The 18,405-nt window shown below is 38.3% G+C and overlaps 1 protein-coding gene and 1 long non-coding RNA gene across 6 annotated transcripts in view; both read right to left on the bottom strand.

Moving 5' to 3' along the window:
* The window catches only part of COX10 (cytochrome c oxidase assembly factor heme A:farnesyltransferase COX10), a 155,994-nt gene that overhangs the window by 33,888 nt on the left and 103,701 nt on the right, over nucleotides 1-18,405 (bottom strand). The window lies entirely within an intron of this gene.
* On the bottom strand, nucleotides 4,692-18,396 carry LOC140898333 (uncharacterized). Its single transcript, XR_012154967.2, has 3 exons — nucleotides 9,577-18,396; nucleotides 6,722-6,808; nucleotides 4,692-4,778 (listed from the first exon to the last, which is right to left on the bottom strand). It is a non-coding gene; the product is annotated as an uncharacterized LOC140898333 (long non-coding RNA).

The raw sequence follows: 18,405 nt of genomic DNA, 5'->3' as shown, positions 1-18,405 counted from the left end.
TCATAATGTTGCATGCTTTTTGCCAGACCAAAAAACATGGCTTAGTTTCATCTGAAGAGTTTTCTGCTTTATTCATTTGAGATACAGGCTCATCAACAATGACATATTTATTTCCCTCAGAGCTATAATTTGTTCACTGCTATCCACAGAAACAATGCTAAATTAGCATTGAGTTCATAGTGTTCTATACTGACAGGTAAAGGATATTGAGACAATAAAGGTGAGATTGAGGTCTTAGATTAATCTCAATATTGCTACTCTAGATGAGAATTTCATCTGCATATGAGACTGTCAAAACAATTTATTGTAATAAAAAGAGGCCCAGTCTAAAATCTTCCAACAACAAGCTGTCTGGAAATGGTGGAAGCCCTGAACAAGTTAGAGAAAGAAAAAGAACAGGAAGTGTGATCCTTAACACTACCAGTCATTTCCCCATTATATTCTTGTATTAATTTCTGAGACAGAAGTGCCAAGCATGAAGTCTACTTTAAAACTTCAATTAATTCAGATTTCATAAATAAACATCACCAGCCCATTTTCTTCTTTTATGCTGTCTGTATCAGAAAACACTAGGGCTGTCAAATGATTAAAAAAAGTATCACTATTAATCGCACTGTTAAACAATAATAGAATACCATTTATTTAAATATTTTTGGATGTTTTCTATAATTTCAATTATATTGATTTCAGTTACAACACAAAATACAAAGTGTACAGTGCTCACTTTATATTTATTTTTGATTACAAGTATTTGCACTGTAAAAAAACAAAAGAAATAGTATTTTTCAATTCACCTAGTACAAGTACTGTAGTGCAATCACTTTATAATGAAAGTTGAACTTACAAATGTAGAATTATGTACAAAAAATAACTGCATTCAAAAATAAAACAATGTGAAACTTTACAGCTTACAAGTCCACCCAGTCCTACCTCTTGTTCAGCCAGTCACTCAGACAAACAAGTTTGTTTACATTTGCAGGAGATAATGCTGCCCGCTTCTTGTTTACAATGCCACCTGAAAGTGAGAACAGGCGTTCTCATGGCACCATTGTAGCCGTTGTCGCAAGATATTTACGTGTCAGATGCGCTAAAGATTCGTATGTCCCTTCATGCTTCAACCACCATTCCAGGGGACATGTGTCCATGCTGATGACAGGTTCTGCTCAATAACAATCCAAAACACTGCGGACTGACAAGTTTATTTTAATTATCTGAGTAAGATGCCACCAGCAGATGGTTAATTTTCTTTTTTGATGGTTCGGGTTCTGCAGTTTGCGTATTGGAATGTTGCTCTTTTAAGACTTCTGAAAGGATGCTCCACTCTTCTGAAAGCCTGTCTCAATCAGAGTTTGGAAGGCACTTCAGAGTCTTAAACCTTGGGTCGAGTGCTGTAGCTATCTTTAGAAATCTTACATTGGTACCTTCTTTGCATTTTGTCAAATCTGCAGTGAAAGTGTTCTCAAAATGAACAACATGTGTTGGTCATCATCCGAGACTGCTATAACATGAACTATATGGCAGAATGCGGGTAAAACAGAGCAGGAGACATACTATTCTCTCCCAAGGAGTTCAGTCACAAATTTAATTCACGCATTTTTTTTTAAATGAGCTTTATCAGCATGGAAGCATGGCCTCTCGAATGGTGGCTGAAGCATGAAGGGGCATACGGATGTTTAGCATATCTGGCACGTAGATACCTTGCAATGCCAGCTACAAAAGTGCCATGCAAATGCTTGTTTCTCACTTTCTGTTGACATTGTAAATAAGAAGAGAGCAGCATTATCTCTTGTAAATATAAACAAACTTGTTTATCTTAGCGGTTGGTTGAACAAGAAGTAGGACTGAGTGGACTTGTAGGCTCTGAAGTTTTACATTGTTTTGTTTTTGAGTGCAGTTATGTAACAAAAAAATCTACATTTGTAAGTTGCACTTTCACAATAAAGAAATTGCACTACAGCACTTGTATGAGGTAAATTGAAAAATACTATTTCTTTTATCATTTTTAGTGCAAATATTTGTAATAAAAATAATATACACGGATTTCAATTACAACACAGACTACAGTATATATGAAAATGTAGAAAAACATTCAAAATATTTAATAAATTTCAATTGGTATTCTGTTGTTTAATAGTGCAATTAAAACTGAGGTTAATCATGATTTATTTTTTTGAGTTAATCTCACGAGTTAACCGTGATTAATTGACAGCCCTAGAAAATACTGTTCAGAAGTGCATGGCTGGCCTCGGGTAGCCGCTCACCCATGTGCTATTACAGGGGTTCCCAAACTTGGTTCATGGCTTGTTCAGGGTAAGCCCCTAGCAGCTGCAAGATGCTTTGTCTAGCAAACAGGCCTGTTTTGGAGATCAGCTAAGTAAATGAAGGAAGGCCCTGAACTTTCAGAAAAGCTTCCCCTGGCCAATCCCACCCAAGCCAATGCTCTTAGCCTAAGGAGAGAAAAGCAGAAGTCTGAGGATCTTAGGGGCAAAGCAGTTGCAATAACATAGGTACAATAAGGAGAACTCTTCCTGCTTGGACAAGTTAGATAATGGGGAGGAAAATCCACCCACCTCCCTGATGCCCTGAAGTGTGTTGACATGGATCCGTGGCCCAGCTTTCCAACTGGAAAACTACCCTCAAGTGTCAGCTGGGTATTTCTCTGGGACAGCTGAATCCCTGGGTGGCATAAAGTCGGTGAAGCTGGTTGTAGAAGACTGCTCAGAACGCTGTAGAAAATAGGTCTTGCCGTAAGTTGCAGGCTTTTCCTTCTAAGCAGCACCATGTCACCTTGAAAGGGTTTTTATGGAAGGCCAAGAAAGCGCCTGTGTAACTTCTGAACTCAAAGTAACGAAGAGAGCATTCAAAACCAATCAGTAACCACCAAAGACAATTGAATTATGGCAATCCACCGATGCTGAAAGTACATTCAACTTTCTGCATAAATCCTTTCAAACTGTAGTATTTATAGCTTTAGTAATAAAAGCCATATCCATGAACATTGGCAAACTGGAAAAGTAATACAGCAATAATAATACTAAATAAGGGAAACAAACTGGAATAACATTCCCCGGACCAGTAGCTCTCTATCACTGATGGTTTTTTTTAAATTTCTAACTTTTGTTACGGACATGTATGTTCTGAAATATAAGAGCCTGACAGTTAGCTTATGACTGATGTAAAGCTATCCACACACAAATTTGATGTTTTAAATCAGTGGTTAAACAATTAAGCGTTATGCCTTTCATTTAGTACAGTTACACAGCATATCTTCCCTATAAAACACTTACATGCATAAAGAATGACAAAATGTTTTTACATTCAATTACAATTTTTAATCAGAGATTTGGTTAGTCTCTAACGAGAGATATTTCTTCCTAATTAAAAGGAAAAAATAGCTTTTAGCTTCAGAAGAATGGATTTATTGCTGGGAGAACACTTTTCTTCACTGATACTGTTGCTTATGTATATCTTATGCAATATCAATCACAAGCTCTACTAAACATGGAGAAGCTGCTCTCTCACTTTTAATGTCACCTTCCATAGCCAGAGTGCAATTTTATATTATGAAAGATGTGAAAAGCTGCTGATTGGGGTCTGATGTTGCAAAGAACCGGAATTTCATTAAACTAAACAGTATCTATCAATGAGCTAAAATGGCACTATTTTAAGGAAAAAGAAAAATGGTATAGAGTTGGGGAAAAAATCCTAATAGATATTCATTTATTCTCCCTCACTCAATCATGCAAAAAGGTTCTTGACTCATGATGAGGGCTGGAAGATGATTTATTTTAAAACTAAAATGTAAAACTAAATTACAGTTCTAATTGAGAACTCAACCCCCTTCACCCTCCCCCAGCCCTTTCACTTCCCCATCAACTCAGGGCATCAGAACATGCATTTTTCTGTCATTCACGCCTGAAGCTTTAGAGGAGGTCTTTTGGGAGGGGTTAAAATATAGCAGAGACGTGTCAATGCCTTCTATGAATTATTTAACTTCCACTTCAAATGTAAAAGAAGCAGTATCATCATGCCATCAATATCTCATCACTTAGATCTCCGTTACTCTCAATGTTTGCAAGCCACATGGATTTTGGTTTAGAATCTCATCACGAAGGATATGTTGGGAATGTTCTAGGCCCAATCTGAACAAGACCTGGTACAGTATCATCGTCCCCTTATCTAGCTGCAACACTACTGGAATCTGTAACGTAGATCGGGGTTTACCTGTGCTCCTTAACAAGGTTAAATGGACTTCTGCTTGGTATATTGTTGACTGGATTTTTGTGATCTTAGCTTTCAGATAACAGAACCCACTACATTTGAAGGGTTTGGTAATAATTTAAAACCTGTTTGTAAGCACTTCAAAAAGTAAAAATATTGATATGATGAAGATCTGAAAAATGATCTGTAATAAATAAATTAAGTTTGAAATGGGAGGAGGCGGGAGGAGGATCTATCTGCAAAAGGAGTATAAAAAACACTGTGGTACGAATGCCCTAATGAATTGAGTTAATGGTCCAGCGCTTAAAGACACTTAAATGAGGAATTTAGACCACCATTATAATATTGTCTCTCCTGACAAGGAGTTTACAGCCCCGATTGTCTCAAAAGAAGTTGCTTTGAAATGCAAGGATTTAGGAAGGGGTCCCTTTTGAGCCAGCATTACCTTCTTTTGCGTACAGAGTAAGCCCAGTCTCATCAGCACCAACCTGGAAGTGTTTTTGATTGACACCTAGACCGTCCCACCAGGAAAGGGGGAATCTGATATTGAGTGGCACCTGGAACAAAGGATTTAATATGTTGAGAGGATGGTGAACACAGAGTCTTGCAATGGTAAACATACAAGTCTGGGTGGAAACTGATATAGAGTTCAGAGTAACAGCCGTGTTAGTCTGTATTCGCAAAAAGAAAAGGAGTACTTGTGGCACCTTAGAGACGAACCAATTTATTTGAGCATGAGCTTTCGTGAGCAACAGCTCACTTCATCGGATGCATACCGTGGAAACTGCAGCAGACTTTATATACACACACAGAGATCATGAAACAATACCTCCTCCCACCCCACTGTCCTGCTGGTAATAGCTTATCTAAAGTGATCATCAAGTTGGCCCAACTTGATGATCACTTTAGATAAGCTATTACCAGCAGGACAGTGGGGTGGGAGGAGGTATTGTTTCATGATCTCTGTGTGTGTATATAAAGTCTGCTGCAGTTTCCACGGTATGCATCCGATGAAGTGAGCTGTAGCTCACGAATGCTCATGCTCAAATAAATTGGTTCGTCTCTAAGGTGCCACAAGTACTCCTTTTCTTTTTGATAAAGAGTTGCTTTCTTGAGTTGCGGCTCTCAGTTGGAAACTGCACTCTGACTTTGCTATGTATGTGTTCAAAAGTGTATTTATTGTAAATAAATATAGAGTAGGGTAAAATATGCTGTGTCTGTGTCAATTCATTTCTCTCCCAATGAGGAAATAACCCATGCATGGAATCCAAACCTTCCTGTCATGACAGTATATAGCTGTTGTTTAAAAGTTGTAATTGACACTGTATTTTAACCAAATTGGAGGCAATTAGCTTCTCCAGATCCTAAAGAATCTGAGCTGCAGATGTTCTGTCTCCCTTGCCAGAGCCAGTGACTTTAAAACTATCATAAACTAACAAGTCTAGGTTGAAAGAGACATTTCATTCTAAAAGGGACACATCTTTCTTTTTCATGCATGCATTACTCAAAATTGGCTTCATCGATTTTGCTGATTTCCACAAAGACGTTAGGTTTAGGATGAGACAAAGCAGAGGGATTTCAACAGAAAATAAAATTACGAGGGAGTGAAAATTGGAGTCCGGGGTGGACTGGCTCTTTTAATCTAAAGCTTTATACTATAGCTCTGATCCTGCTCTCCTTTTATATGGAGTTACACTGGTACAATGATGTCAGGATCTGGCCTTAGGAACAAGTATACTTTGTGTGTCATTTCTGAGCCAATGGGGTTCTGCATGGGTAGTGGATCAGCCTGCAGGGTTGGGATCATAGTGACCACAGGTTTGGAATGAAGTTACTACTGAGAAACTCTGAAGAGACTTGGTTTACTTATATTAACTTACAATTACTTGCACTTGTATCATACTAAGGCAGATAACACAACACAAGAACAAGGGGTCACCCAATGAAATTAAAAAGCAGCACACTTAAATAAAAAGAAGTAATTCTTCACACAATGCACAGTCCACCTGTGGAACTCATTGACATAAGATGTTCTGAAGGCCAAAAGTATAACTGGGTTCAAAAAAAGAGTTAGATGAGTTCATGGAGGATCGGCCCATCAATGGCTATTAGCCAAGATAGTCAGGGACACGACTCCATGCTTGGGGTGACCCTACACCTCCAAATGCCAGAAACTGGGAGTGTACAACAGGGGATTGCTCACTCGAAATTACCCTGTTCTGTTCATTCCCTCTGAAGCATATGGCACTGGCCACTGCCAAAAGACAGGATATTGGGTTAGATGGACCACTGATCTGACCCAGTATGGCTGTTCTTATATTCAGATAAATTAACTTCCTTATGCTAGCTGTCCTTTGTGATAAAACAGAAACTGCAAATGGCCTTGTCACTTTATTTAAAAGACAACATTAAAAATAAAAAAAGATCTATACTTATAAAATGTTTATGTTCTTATTACATTTGCTATACACACCATAATGCTAATCATAACAATTCTTACCAATTCTGCAGATGGTTAACATGCTCCTAGTTATATGTCTTTGATAGATAGAGAGGAGTGATAGGGTGAATAATATTTGCAGCTCCCCTGCAGTCAGAAAAATGTAAATTTTTTTTAAGTGCTTACAAATCAAACCTACAGTAAATTTGAAAAATGCCCCCCATAATATTTAAACTAAATCGTGGTTTATAATCTAACAAAACTGGCAACTAAATGATCCACTTATTTTACTTTAAAATCTCAATCCTCTATTCACTTAAAAACCAGTGCAAGATGACAAACACTGAAATGGGTAATATTTCTCCCAACATAGCAACCTTCCCCTCTCGAGTTGGTTCTTATCCTATAATCTCTTCAACACACACTTCCACAGAGGCCTCCACAGTGGATGCCCTTAGAAAGCAATGGATGAAGTTGCATTAGGCTGATCAGGATGGAGAATTTCGCAGTGCAAAATATTTATCAATTTTTTTTCTAAAAAATATCAGCAGAAAAGTTGGCCAGCCATTAGCAGATTTAATAGGAATAAGACCAGAAACTATAAATCCTTTCAAGAGACCAATAACAATGACGGAAAGGAATTATTCACTGTATCAGAGGATGGCAGGAGCAATAGTCCAAGGGAAAGCTAGACTCTAGACATTATTAGCCGTAAGAGCAAATGAACAGTCAAATTACAATGCAAGGAAGCTACATTTTGCCTACCTAAATCCCCACTTCAATTTCTAGTGGATACTCTTCATTTCTTATCTTACAGTATTGTGCAGTGTTATTAAATAGCTGCCATGCTCCCCCCTAGTGCTGATTCTCTTGGGATGAAAGGCATTATGTAAATAAATATAGATTAGGATAAAAGTTTATGTAAAAGTTATTACTAAAGGGAGATAGTCAAACCAGCATCCCCACAGATAATCAAGAGCAGGCTTAGATTAAAATATCATTCCTGGGAAAGATATTGGTAGGGATTAGTCAAGCAAAAGGCAGGTAGTGAGGATGAATAAAGTGAGTTCTATTTTTCTAGTCGTATCATGATAGGAGTTGTTTATATTATAAAATTATCACGTCTGAACATGTTAGATAACATGATGCTGACTATGATTTACTAATCAGAGTAGACCAGGACAAATCATGTTCAGCATGTTATGTCAGGTACCCCTATGGTATGCCAATACTGTGTTATCTAACACAGTTGTTCACAGTTGTGTTCCAAAATGATAATATACTGTAATGCAGACTTGCTTTGAGAGTATATGAAATTTAGAATACAGCCGCAGAAAAAAGAAAGAAAAGTCTTAAAGTCATCAAAAAATGGAAAGAGATATGGTTTAGAGGATTGAACACAGGATAAACTATTGATTTTTAAAGCTAACTATGGTACCGATTCTCTTTTTGTGGCCTTGATTAAGTTACTTTCGGTAGGACAGTATGCATTAGACACAATCCATGATAAGATGAGTGTGGAAATCGTCCCTGTTCCTTGGATATGGGGTGCAGAGAAATGAGATGATAAAGGAACCTGTTTTTCCTATATAGTAAAATAATCCATTTTGGTAGAGGGAGGTTTTTTTTTTAGCTTTTGAGACTCATTCATGGGTTTTGGGACAGTGAAAGACAGACTAGCAGCAGCTGATTGAGACAGAGAACTTTCTCCTGTGTATGGTACAATAGTCTTTGTATTTAAACCCACAGCCTATGCTTTCTGCATTGATTAACCTAGCTGTGTTTATAATCTGTGATGCTGTTTTGATTGTGATTTTCTCTACTTTTTACCTGTGTGAAACACACTTTGACTTAAGAACAGTGGAGCTGGGTGAACAGACAATTATCTTGGAGACACCACTACTGGGTGTCTATGAAAGAAGGAAAGGGGCTTCTGAGCATAAGCTAGACAGAAGCAGGAGTGACATGAGCTCACACACACACAAAATGGAAAAGGACCCTGAAACTGTTCCCTGCAAAAGTGCTTAGAACATTTGCTGCAATCAGTGTGGGGATGGACAAAGTCAAATGACTTGAGAGATGCCAGACTCGGTTCCAGCATCACAAAGCAAGAACCATTTCAACAGTTCTTTCAGTGCTAATATTAACAGATCTGAACTAACAGCTCCTCTTCTACAAACCCAAAATTAAACATGCAAGACTTCTGAGAAACAACAGCAAAAACTTCTCATCTCTGTAAGAAGTGACCAAACGTAGAGTGGGGGGCAAGTTACAAACATCCTCTAAAATGTGACCGCTAAGATACACACAAAACACCAGAGTACTGCACTATGAGCAGTGTACTGAGGCAATATTCCCAAATTTTACTTTGTTTTTTCAGGCTGTCACTCAAGGAATGAAGTGAGGGCTGGGGGGTAGTTATATTTATGACCAACCTTATGTATTATTTGGTATGTTTTAACCTTTCAGGTAGGTGTCCACAGCATAGGATTGGCATCTAGAGCTATATTTGACTAATTTGAAGAAATACAACAACAAAACAATGAACATCCAACACCACAGCACATGACTATATAATGTCCTATCGTCCTGCAGCTACCTCAGTGAGAATTACTGTGGATTGCATCTATTTACTCTTTGGTTTATAACAAAATATTCCATGTGATTCTATGTCCTTATCAAGTAGTTTCACATAAAATGTGAGACAGGCTCTTTGCATATCTTAACCTCAGGAATGCGGCCTCTCTAGTTATAAAGACTGAGAAGAACGGACTATGCCAGCAAAAGCTAATTAAAGTATAAGAAACCCCCCTGCTATCTGACTTGCCAAGTTGATAATGTGTAAGGTATACCTTGTTTAAAGACTGGATAAACTCTGTCCTTTATAGAAGAAATGAACTTTTAACATGACTTACTGTAAACAGAATTCAAAGTATAACAGCTTACGATCACAGGCAGCGCTGTAATGGACTTGTTGAGGAGTGACATTTCTTGGAACACTGGGTACATGTTGAATAATGGTGCTGTTGTGGTTAGACCAGATAAGGTTCAATACTATTAAAAGGGAATAAAGTGTTAGGGGTTTGATTGCGTTAAGCCAAAATTTACAAACATGGATCTGAAATGTTTGAGACACTCAGTAAAGGGGGGTCAGAAGGAAACATCTCTGGACAAGATGTGATATTGGGCTTTACAACATTTGCTTGTTTTTTTATGAGCCATAATGGATGGATTGTGAAAATCCATTTCAACAACTGTCTCTGAAGCAAAGTCAACTGTTTGCCACAAGTTAGTTTTTAAAAATTGAACAGCTCAGACCAGAGTGTTCCAAAAGGCCCGTTCATATCGAACACAAAATCAGAAGAATTAGTATACAATGGTTTGGCTCCTTCAAGTTAACTGTGTTCTACCCCCTGGTGTGGCACTGACATGGGAGGATAAAACAACTCCATTAGGAGTCCATATCGCTTCTCTGTAGTGTTCCTCACAAGCAGATGGAGCTGCTATTTAGCCAAATGCACCGTGACTTCTGGTTTATACATGAGCATCTGGGATGTTTCCTAACGTGATGCGATGTACAATGTACTCAAATTTATCAACTGTCCCACATGCAATTAAAGATTCTGATAAATAATTCGGTGGTAAAGGCCCCACAGCTGAACTGAAAAGCAGCAAGTCGTGAGGGGTCAAGTGTTTCCGCAGGATTTATATTTAACAAACAGAAAGCTGCCTACAAAGGAATGTCTCTATTGAGCTTTTGCAGAATTATTTTCAGACAGCAGGAGTGAGCTGAAGGAACAAGCTGAATAGCTAGTAACTTCTGCAGTCTTCATTTTAACCAAAATGAATGTGAATGTAATGCTGGTGTTAATAAAAAGTTTTAATTGCTCTGAGAAACAAAATATATATGGAGGTATTAATATACAATTTCTTGCTAATATACATTTTGATCTAAGGATAATGTGCAGAATCAACGTTTTTCTGTGAATGCTACAAAAGGACTCTAGTGCCTTAGAATCATTTAATCAACATCTTATGCACACAGTGAATAGATAATTAAAATATAAGTACTGTCATCCATAGTCCCTTTGGGAAAGTGACACAGCAAGCATTATATCATTCCATTAGTCCACCCTTTGATGTGGGTTTTATTCTCATTAAACTGTATTTTAGCCCTGAGGTTCTCCCCATCCCCCCCATGACATGGCTATGGAAAGAATTAAGGGGGGGGGGGAAAAGAGCCCCGCTGCTTAGAATGCATGGGCTACATTTTTACAAGTAATTGGACATGTCAAAAATATAAAGCTGCCTTTTTTATTCCTTATTTACCAAATGTAGCCAATGCCAACTTCCCCGTCTTCTGAAGAACATGGGAAAGAAAAGGAACCCAGCAGGGGAAAAATGCACTTACCTGTTTTCAAATAATAATAAAAAAGCTTGCATACAGGCAGGATAAAAGTTGCTTGAAAAGGTTGCCGTGGTGGTGTCTGCTTTGAATTGTGCTCTGTTTAAACAAGACAAAAAAACCTCCCACCGAAAAAAGTAACATTTTTATCACTTACAAAGATCTCAGGGCCGTCCCTTTAAAATCAAGTATTTTCTAAGCAAAACACTGGAATGTTTTCCAGAGGGAAATAAGCATCTGATCTCCTATAATGATTATTTCTGAAGAATTACAGATTTATGGAGGTTTTTGTTTTAACTTTTGTTTTAAATACAGTGAAACCTGCCTGAAATGACCACCCAAGGCACCAGAACAATCAGCCATTTAAGTAAAGGTTTAAGCTTTAAATGGGAACCAAAATTGTACTGAAACCTTGAGGAAACTTTAAAATGCTGGTTTAAGATAGTGGATTGCTAAATCCTTGGTGCAGGTTTCAGTGTAAACCAAGGTCATAAACTTCTCTCACATACACCAGTGTGATTCCATTGACTTCAACAGAGTTACTCCTGGTTTACACCGGAGTTAATGAGAAGAGAATCATTCTCATTACACATTAATTACAGGAGAGAGAGGTTTGTAACCCATATGACATTTCTTCAGCATGTTCTTGTTTTGCTAAGCTGTTAGTAGGCCTGCCACAGACAACCAAATCAGTGAAAAGCCATACATTGATGAATTGGGCTTGATGTGTTGCTGAGCTTTACCAATCCTGGATCTCAGCACAATCTTAAATAAATACAGAACATCTAACCCATTGGAGTGTTCCACCAGTCTATGCAATCCCCAGCCTATATATTTGCAAATGTATTGCAAATGTTTGTATTTGCAGCAGCTCAGAAATGGTAACGTTTGTTCTTGGATGATGTAACCCAAACAATTTACATTGACAGACTGGTAGGACACAGGGTCTTTTTCTGTTTGATTCTCCAAAGCTGTGGGCTTACGAGCTACACTGGTCAGAATTGACACTCAAGTCACACATGTCAAAAAGTGGAAAACTCTTTGCTTATCAAGAGTTAATTATGGCTGTAAGAACGAAAAAGGCAAAATACAGAAAGTAGCTGTTTGTGCACTGTAAAAGTGAGAGGGTAATAAAAGTCCCAGGAAATATATTTATCAAACTGAATTAATATTTAATTCATTTCTGCAAATATCTGAGGCATTATCAGGGTTGGTTAAGTAGTGTCTTCTGCCAAATTAAGTGCCAAGAATTTGAGTTTATTAAAACACACATGAAAAAGCCACGGTCAAGGCTGCAAATTTTCTTTGCAGAGAAGCTTCCAATTATATTTTAAGTAATTGTATTAAAGTAAGTTAATTATTACTTGTCTGATAGGTCAATTGTTCCCAACCTTTTGAGACAATTCTACAACTTCAGTTATACCATTCACCACTGGGTGCACACCGACCTACAGCAGAATCCAGCCTGCTCCAAACCCATGTTGTGAAGCAAGCATGTGCTGTGCTCTATGGCCTGGTGCAGAGCCATGTAATTAAAGGTGGAGCTGGTGGGAAGAGTAACACTCCAATCCCACAATGGAATCTGCACCCTTATCCTCAAACAGAACTCCAAGCCAAAGACACTCAGTGCAAGTGTAATGGTAGGTGCTGCAAAAACCTGAAGTACCAGCACTGTTAGGTGTACAAAGAACCAGGAACTACTGAAATAGTAAATTATTCAGAACAGAGGATTTAGTGATATTTAGAGATGAAAACCTACATTTGTTCTAGAGAAATGTGTTCCTGTATTAACTTTTTATGAGTGCTTAGCATAGCTAGTCTAACTGTACTGTAATGCATGAAAACAGCTGCTATTTAACAAAGTATATACACAAATGTGTGGTAGCAGGAAAGTCAAGATAGTCACCTTCAACTATAATGGATCAGGATGCTTGTCTTCCTAGAAGAGGGAAACTAGACTAGCACTAGTTGCTGGTGCTAGCGTAAGAGATTTATTTAAACTAATCTGCAAGAAAATCAAATCCATCGTCTTAAAAAGTATGGAATAAATCATACTGAACAGGAAACTAAAAAGAATGGCTGTTGCCATTTCATTGAAATCAAAGGTTTGTGTGTGTGTGTGTGGAAATTCTTCCCATCAATTACATAAACACAATTCACAGCAGGAAAAATAATAACTGTTTTTATAATGCGGAACATAAATACGCTCAATGAGTTTAACACTGCAACCAAGTATGAAGAAGATTTTAAGTAGTCCGTTTCCAAACAGGACTTGAGGGGTCAGAATAGGGAGGAGGACGACACGTGGACAGGCTAGGATGATGGATAGTGCTTTGAGACAAGCTGCATTCAGTTCTACTTTTGTTATTTTTGCAACAGGATGACCCAGCCTCAGCCTGAATGTCTACACTACAATTTTATAGCCCCACAGCCTGAGCCCCGCAAGCCCGAGTCAGCTAAAACAGGCCAGTTGCAGGTCATTTATAGCAACGTAGACATACCCTTGAGGGCAAATCCACCAACTAGTTCTTGCAGATGTCTCCTGGGAGCAGAATCAGTGTGGTTTTTCTATGCAAGGGGCTGGGGGACTGCGTTTGGGGCTTGTGAAAGATTATGCACGTGTGCCCTCTATGGCATAGGCTCCGACTCGGCAGGGGCTTCGTGCATCACCACATGTTCTGTTTGGATGGCTGCAGGGCCAGGCCAGTGATCTCACAGCACAGGCATCAATGAACCTCTGCAGGTGCTCCAGTGAGTATGAAGGAGGATTCTTCCTCCAAAACTCACTCTCCCAAGATCATACCTGCACAGCTCCCTCACCATTCAAGGAAGACTGTTCTACAGAACTATCTGGTCTATGATTTGTAACCTTCAGGATACCCCTCACCCCAAATTTACACTCTGATCAGTGTAATACAATTTTCAAATTTAGGGTAAAGAAAAACCCTATTCCCAGTCATGCATAGACTGAATAATGATGGAAAACTATCTGCACTCCATAAAACAACCTTGTTGTCAAGGGCCCTCTCTTGTGAAGTGCTGAGAATTCTCACTGAAACATATGGGAATTGCAAGCACTCAGAACTCGGTAGGAGGAGCTCAGGCGTAGGCCCTATGAAATCTTAGAAGCAAAGCTGACATACAAGTAAATGGGTATAAGGTAGTGAAGCTCAGGGGGTAAGATTACTTTAAACATGCAGAGAGGGAAGGTGGAAAATGTTAGAAACAGGTTCAATTAAAATCCTCCCCCAGTTTTTCTTAACCTGCTATGGCTAAAGGTGGGACGGAAACCCCAAATAGATCACAGTGAAAAATATGAGGGAGAATGAGACATTGAGGTAATAATTTCTCTAATATACTAAACAATTTTCTAAAAGTACTTTCATAAATTAGCTCATTTACAGTAAATACACAGCATACAAACGGCTTATTTGGGGACTGGATGGCTCAAGAGAACAGCATTTTCAGGCTTCGGTTTGATTCCTGCCCAAGTTGGCAGGAATTGAGGATTGTTTTCGGAGTTCTGTAGCCTCACTAAAGTAAGTTGGTAATCTCAGCATAGCTCCTCATGGGAAGATGTCCATGTCAAAGCTGCCATCCCAATTGGGAGCCACTTTTGAGAGCCTTTGCAGAGAGCCCAAGGATCACACGAGTCAGACCATGCAGATTTAACTACCTTCTCATCCCTAAAAGGGAATCCTCCAGATCAGAACTGAAGCACACTTTGGAAGATCACTGATCACTGCTGCCTAGCTTGTGTTAGTAGTTTGCACTCAGATGTCACAATGAGGGGTTAGTTAAAGTGACTGGAACAGAAGAGAATTAAAACATATGCCGAACGCTTCAGAGTAAAAGCAACCAAAGAAAGTCAAAACCAGACTAAAAATGATTTAAACACATTTTAAGCATATGGGCAAGAACTCAGTGCACAAACCCAAAACTTTTGGATCCATTCCCAGAGCCAAGACACCAGCCTTTTAAATACAATGTATCCATCTCTGTCTGACCTAGTCTGTTTTGACTAGTTTTTAGCATAACCACTTAAGAATTTTATTTTACCGGCATGGAAAGAACGAGGTTCAAAGAACACTAGGGAATATGTGGCAAAATATAACATGGTTGGATCGCTTCCACTGGATTATTCTACTCCGCTACACCACTGAAGAAACAATCTCATACAAGGGCTGCATGCTCAAAGTCTACAGGGAATTAGGTCAACATCATTCAAGGTAAGTGACACTTTAAATAACTTTAAATTAGCTGTTGACAGTCAGGTACATAGATTGATGAGTGATTACACGAGGTCCCCAACATTATCATTTTGTGGTGGAAGGGAATATTCAAGAAAAAAGAAGAAAGGTAAGAAAGTTTAAAGTATGATAAATATGGTTTTGCCAATCTGTGATGCCCTCAACCAACAGTGAAGTTTATTTAAGGATGCTGGAAACCTGTAAAACAAATTGCTCTCCCTAAATCACGAATTAAAAAAAAAAAAGTTTTCTAATTATGCTAACTTGGGTCCAGGAATATTACAGGCAATGCTAATACAGAGTGATATAAAACTCTCTACTGAGTATGACTGGGATGAAGAAAGGAAGCTTTCCTCTTTTTTTCAAGTTACTGGGCCAAATACAGACCTGATGTAAGTGAGCGGTGATGAACTAGTATATAGTGGGTGTGAAATTTGGCTCACTCTGTGCTTGACAGACATCTTAATCACAATATTCCGTAAAATGTGCTTTTAAATAAAATTAACTAAACTTACGAATCCGTAATTAGCACCATTTTACAGAACTAATCAGAACAAGTTTGTTGAAGCACTCCAACTATTTACAATGAGAGTGAATTTAGCCCTAGGGTTCACTTTACTATTTTGTCTCAATTTTCTTGTAATTTCATCCATCACTTTTTTCCAGTCCTCCAAAGGTGATGGATAAAACACAGAAATAAATAGGACCAACTGTTCATAGAACCCTAAGGGGAAACGCAATTTTGTTATAAATAATCCTTGGCACAAATCATGGAAATGCTATACTAAAATTGTTTGTTGAATCATTTATGAATGAGGGCTTCATTTTAAATTTGCAAATAAGGTGTAATGTTTTTTAAAAAGTTTGGAACCCAGTCCTCAAGAAACAGAACAGACATGCAAACAGAAATCAGGGTTGCTTTAAGTTTCTTTTCAAACGGGAGCCCCATGGGATGCTAGATTTTTATTTGTATTTATGGAAAGCAGAAGATAACATGTTATAAAATTCTTTTCTTAAAAAGTCACCATCTCAGTTTTATTCTGGCTTTATGATTTACCAAATGGAAAACAAAGCTGTACTCTATAAAGCAACCAAAGAATAATATGAGTTTTTATATGGGTAACTTTTAGCAGCTCCCCCTATGGGCATTCTACAAATTTGCAATGGGCTCCATTCACTTTTTCTCAAATGATAAAATGAATGCATATATGATGTACAAATGAGATCATTAAAATACTGCAAGAGGGAAAGGGGGACAAAGAGGAACTAATGAAAAGGAGAAATTCTAAATTTCTTTCAAAATTAAAAATCTGAGGGTTTATTGTTACAAATTAAGAGGTAAAGTTCAATTAGATGTAACCCTTCTGCAAAACTGTATGTTACATTTGGCGTGCTCTGGTTTCAGAAGAGGGAATTCTGTTCTCTCATGAAGAATACAAGGAACATAGGATGCAAAAGTCACACACAAGTTTTTTTTTAAAGGTAGCCATCTTTTGTCCATCACTATTCAACATCTGAATGTCAGATATTTGTACTGTTTCATAGCTTTTTGAGTGTCTGCTGTCTCCCCTTGTAATGTGCACACTACTAATGGGGTTGTGCTGTGCTGCATGGCAGTGTTCCTTGAAAGTGCCAGAGTCCCACTGCAATATCAGCACTTCCAAGGGTAACACACTTAGTACAGGGGCCATGGTAGGAATGGACTTTGCTCAGTGAATGAGGTCGGGTAAGCTGGTTAAAAGGTTGTTGGAATGTCTCACAATTTTGTTGTATGCTGCAGAGTGACTCCTGCTCAAGCTGCTTCCTTTCCAAAGTACAAGGTTAAGTAAAATTCAATAGAGATTTAATTAAGTATGCTAGTTTCTTTCCTCTCTTTCTGAGAACTTATTGCACAAAACATAACAAAGGCTACCATGTAAACTGATGACTTTCTACTTGATTTACATTATAGAGTTTGGTCTGATTGCAAGCCTGAATCCTGACCCTCTGGTAAGTGCTTTAGATTCAACATGATGAGTTTGGGGTAACTACAACATCCCTGTAACTTTTTTTTTTTAAACTTAAGTGACTGGTACATACTTTCAACCATAGCTCCATCTTAACATAGTTTTTCGTTTGTAATCAGGTACTTGTTTCAGTGGTACCTAGGGTATATCGGATGAGCAGCTCTGGAATACCATGCTTAGAGACAACACAATGAGGGTTCAGCAAACAGCAATGATAAACAATCCAGACATTACAAAATAAACATTTTCTCAACCATAGCTCCTTCTTAAGAGAAAGATGCTTATAAACTAAGGGCCAGATTTTCAGAAGTGCTCAGCACTCAACAGCTCCTACTGAGAACATAGAGAGCGCCCTTTAAATTTACCATGTACTTCTTAGTCTGAAACTAAAATGAGAGAGGTCAAAGCAATATGACTGGACAGCACCCTGGTAGGGACTCCAAGACCCTCCCCTCTTCTCAGCAGTAGGGTGTGAAGGTCGAACTCCTCATCAGGGCATTAGTCTCTGTACCTCACTGATGCCACCCTCTCCCGCCTTGCGCCTCCCCCCCCAATCTTCCATACTGATTACTAGCTAGTAGACTTAGTCCTTTGGCTAGTGATGGACTAGTAATTTTACAAAGCCCCATATTAAATCATCTCAACAGATTTAGATGGATTTCCTACTCCTTTAACAATAGATATTGGTGGAATCACAATTTTTATTTAGCATGTAAGGGAGCAACAATTAGGATCAGCTGCTTATTTCTAAATAAAGCTCACTAGTTTGCTTTTGTCAGAGAGATTGCATGGGCTCATCACAAAACACATGCAGATGGTAACTTTTGATTACCATATCTACAAAGGCCATTGTGCAATAACCACTATCTAATATTTAAAAAAAACAATTAATTATCCTGACTAACTCTTCATGGGACTATTACAAACTTTCAGAGTTATCAGAACACAAAGAGTGGCATCTCTTTCTTAGTCTTTTATCTGCACATTGAAATATTTGTTTATCTAAACAGACCAAGGGAGAAGACACATAAAAGGAACAATAGGTTCATTTCTCATTACAGGGAACAGGTGTGGGCAGCCTTA

Source organism: Lepidochelys kempii, chromosome 14, assembly GCF_965140285.1.
Source record: "Lepidochelys kempii isolate rLepKem1 chromosome 14, rLepKem1.hap1, whole genome shotgun sequence".
Taxonomy (NCBI): Eukaryota; Metazoa; Chordata; order Testudines; family Cheloniidae; genus Lepidochelys; species Lepidochelys kempii.
The sequence above is the reverse complement of the archived record's forward strand: the minus strand, read 5'-3'. Positions and strand labels throughout refer to the sequence as shown.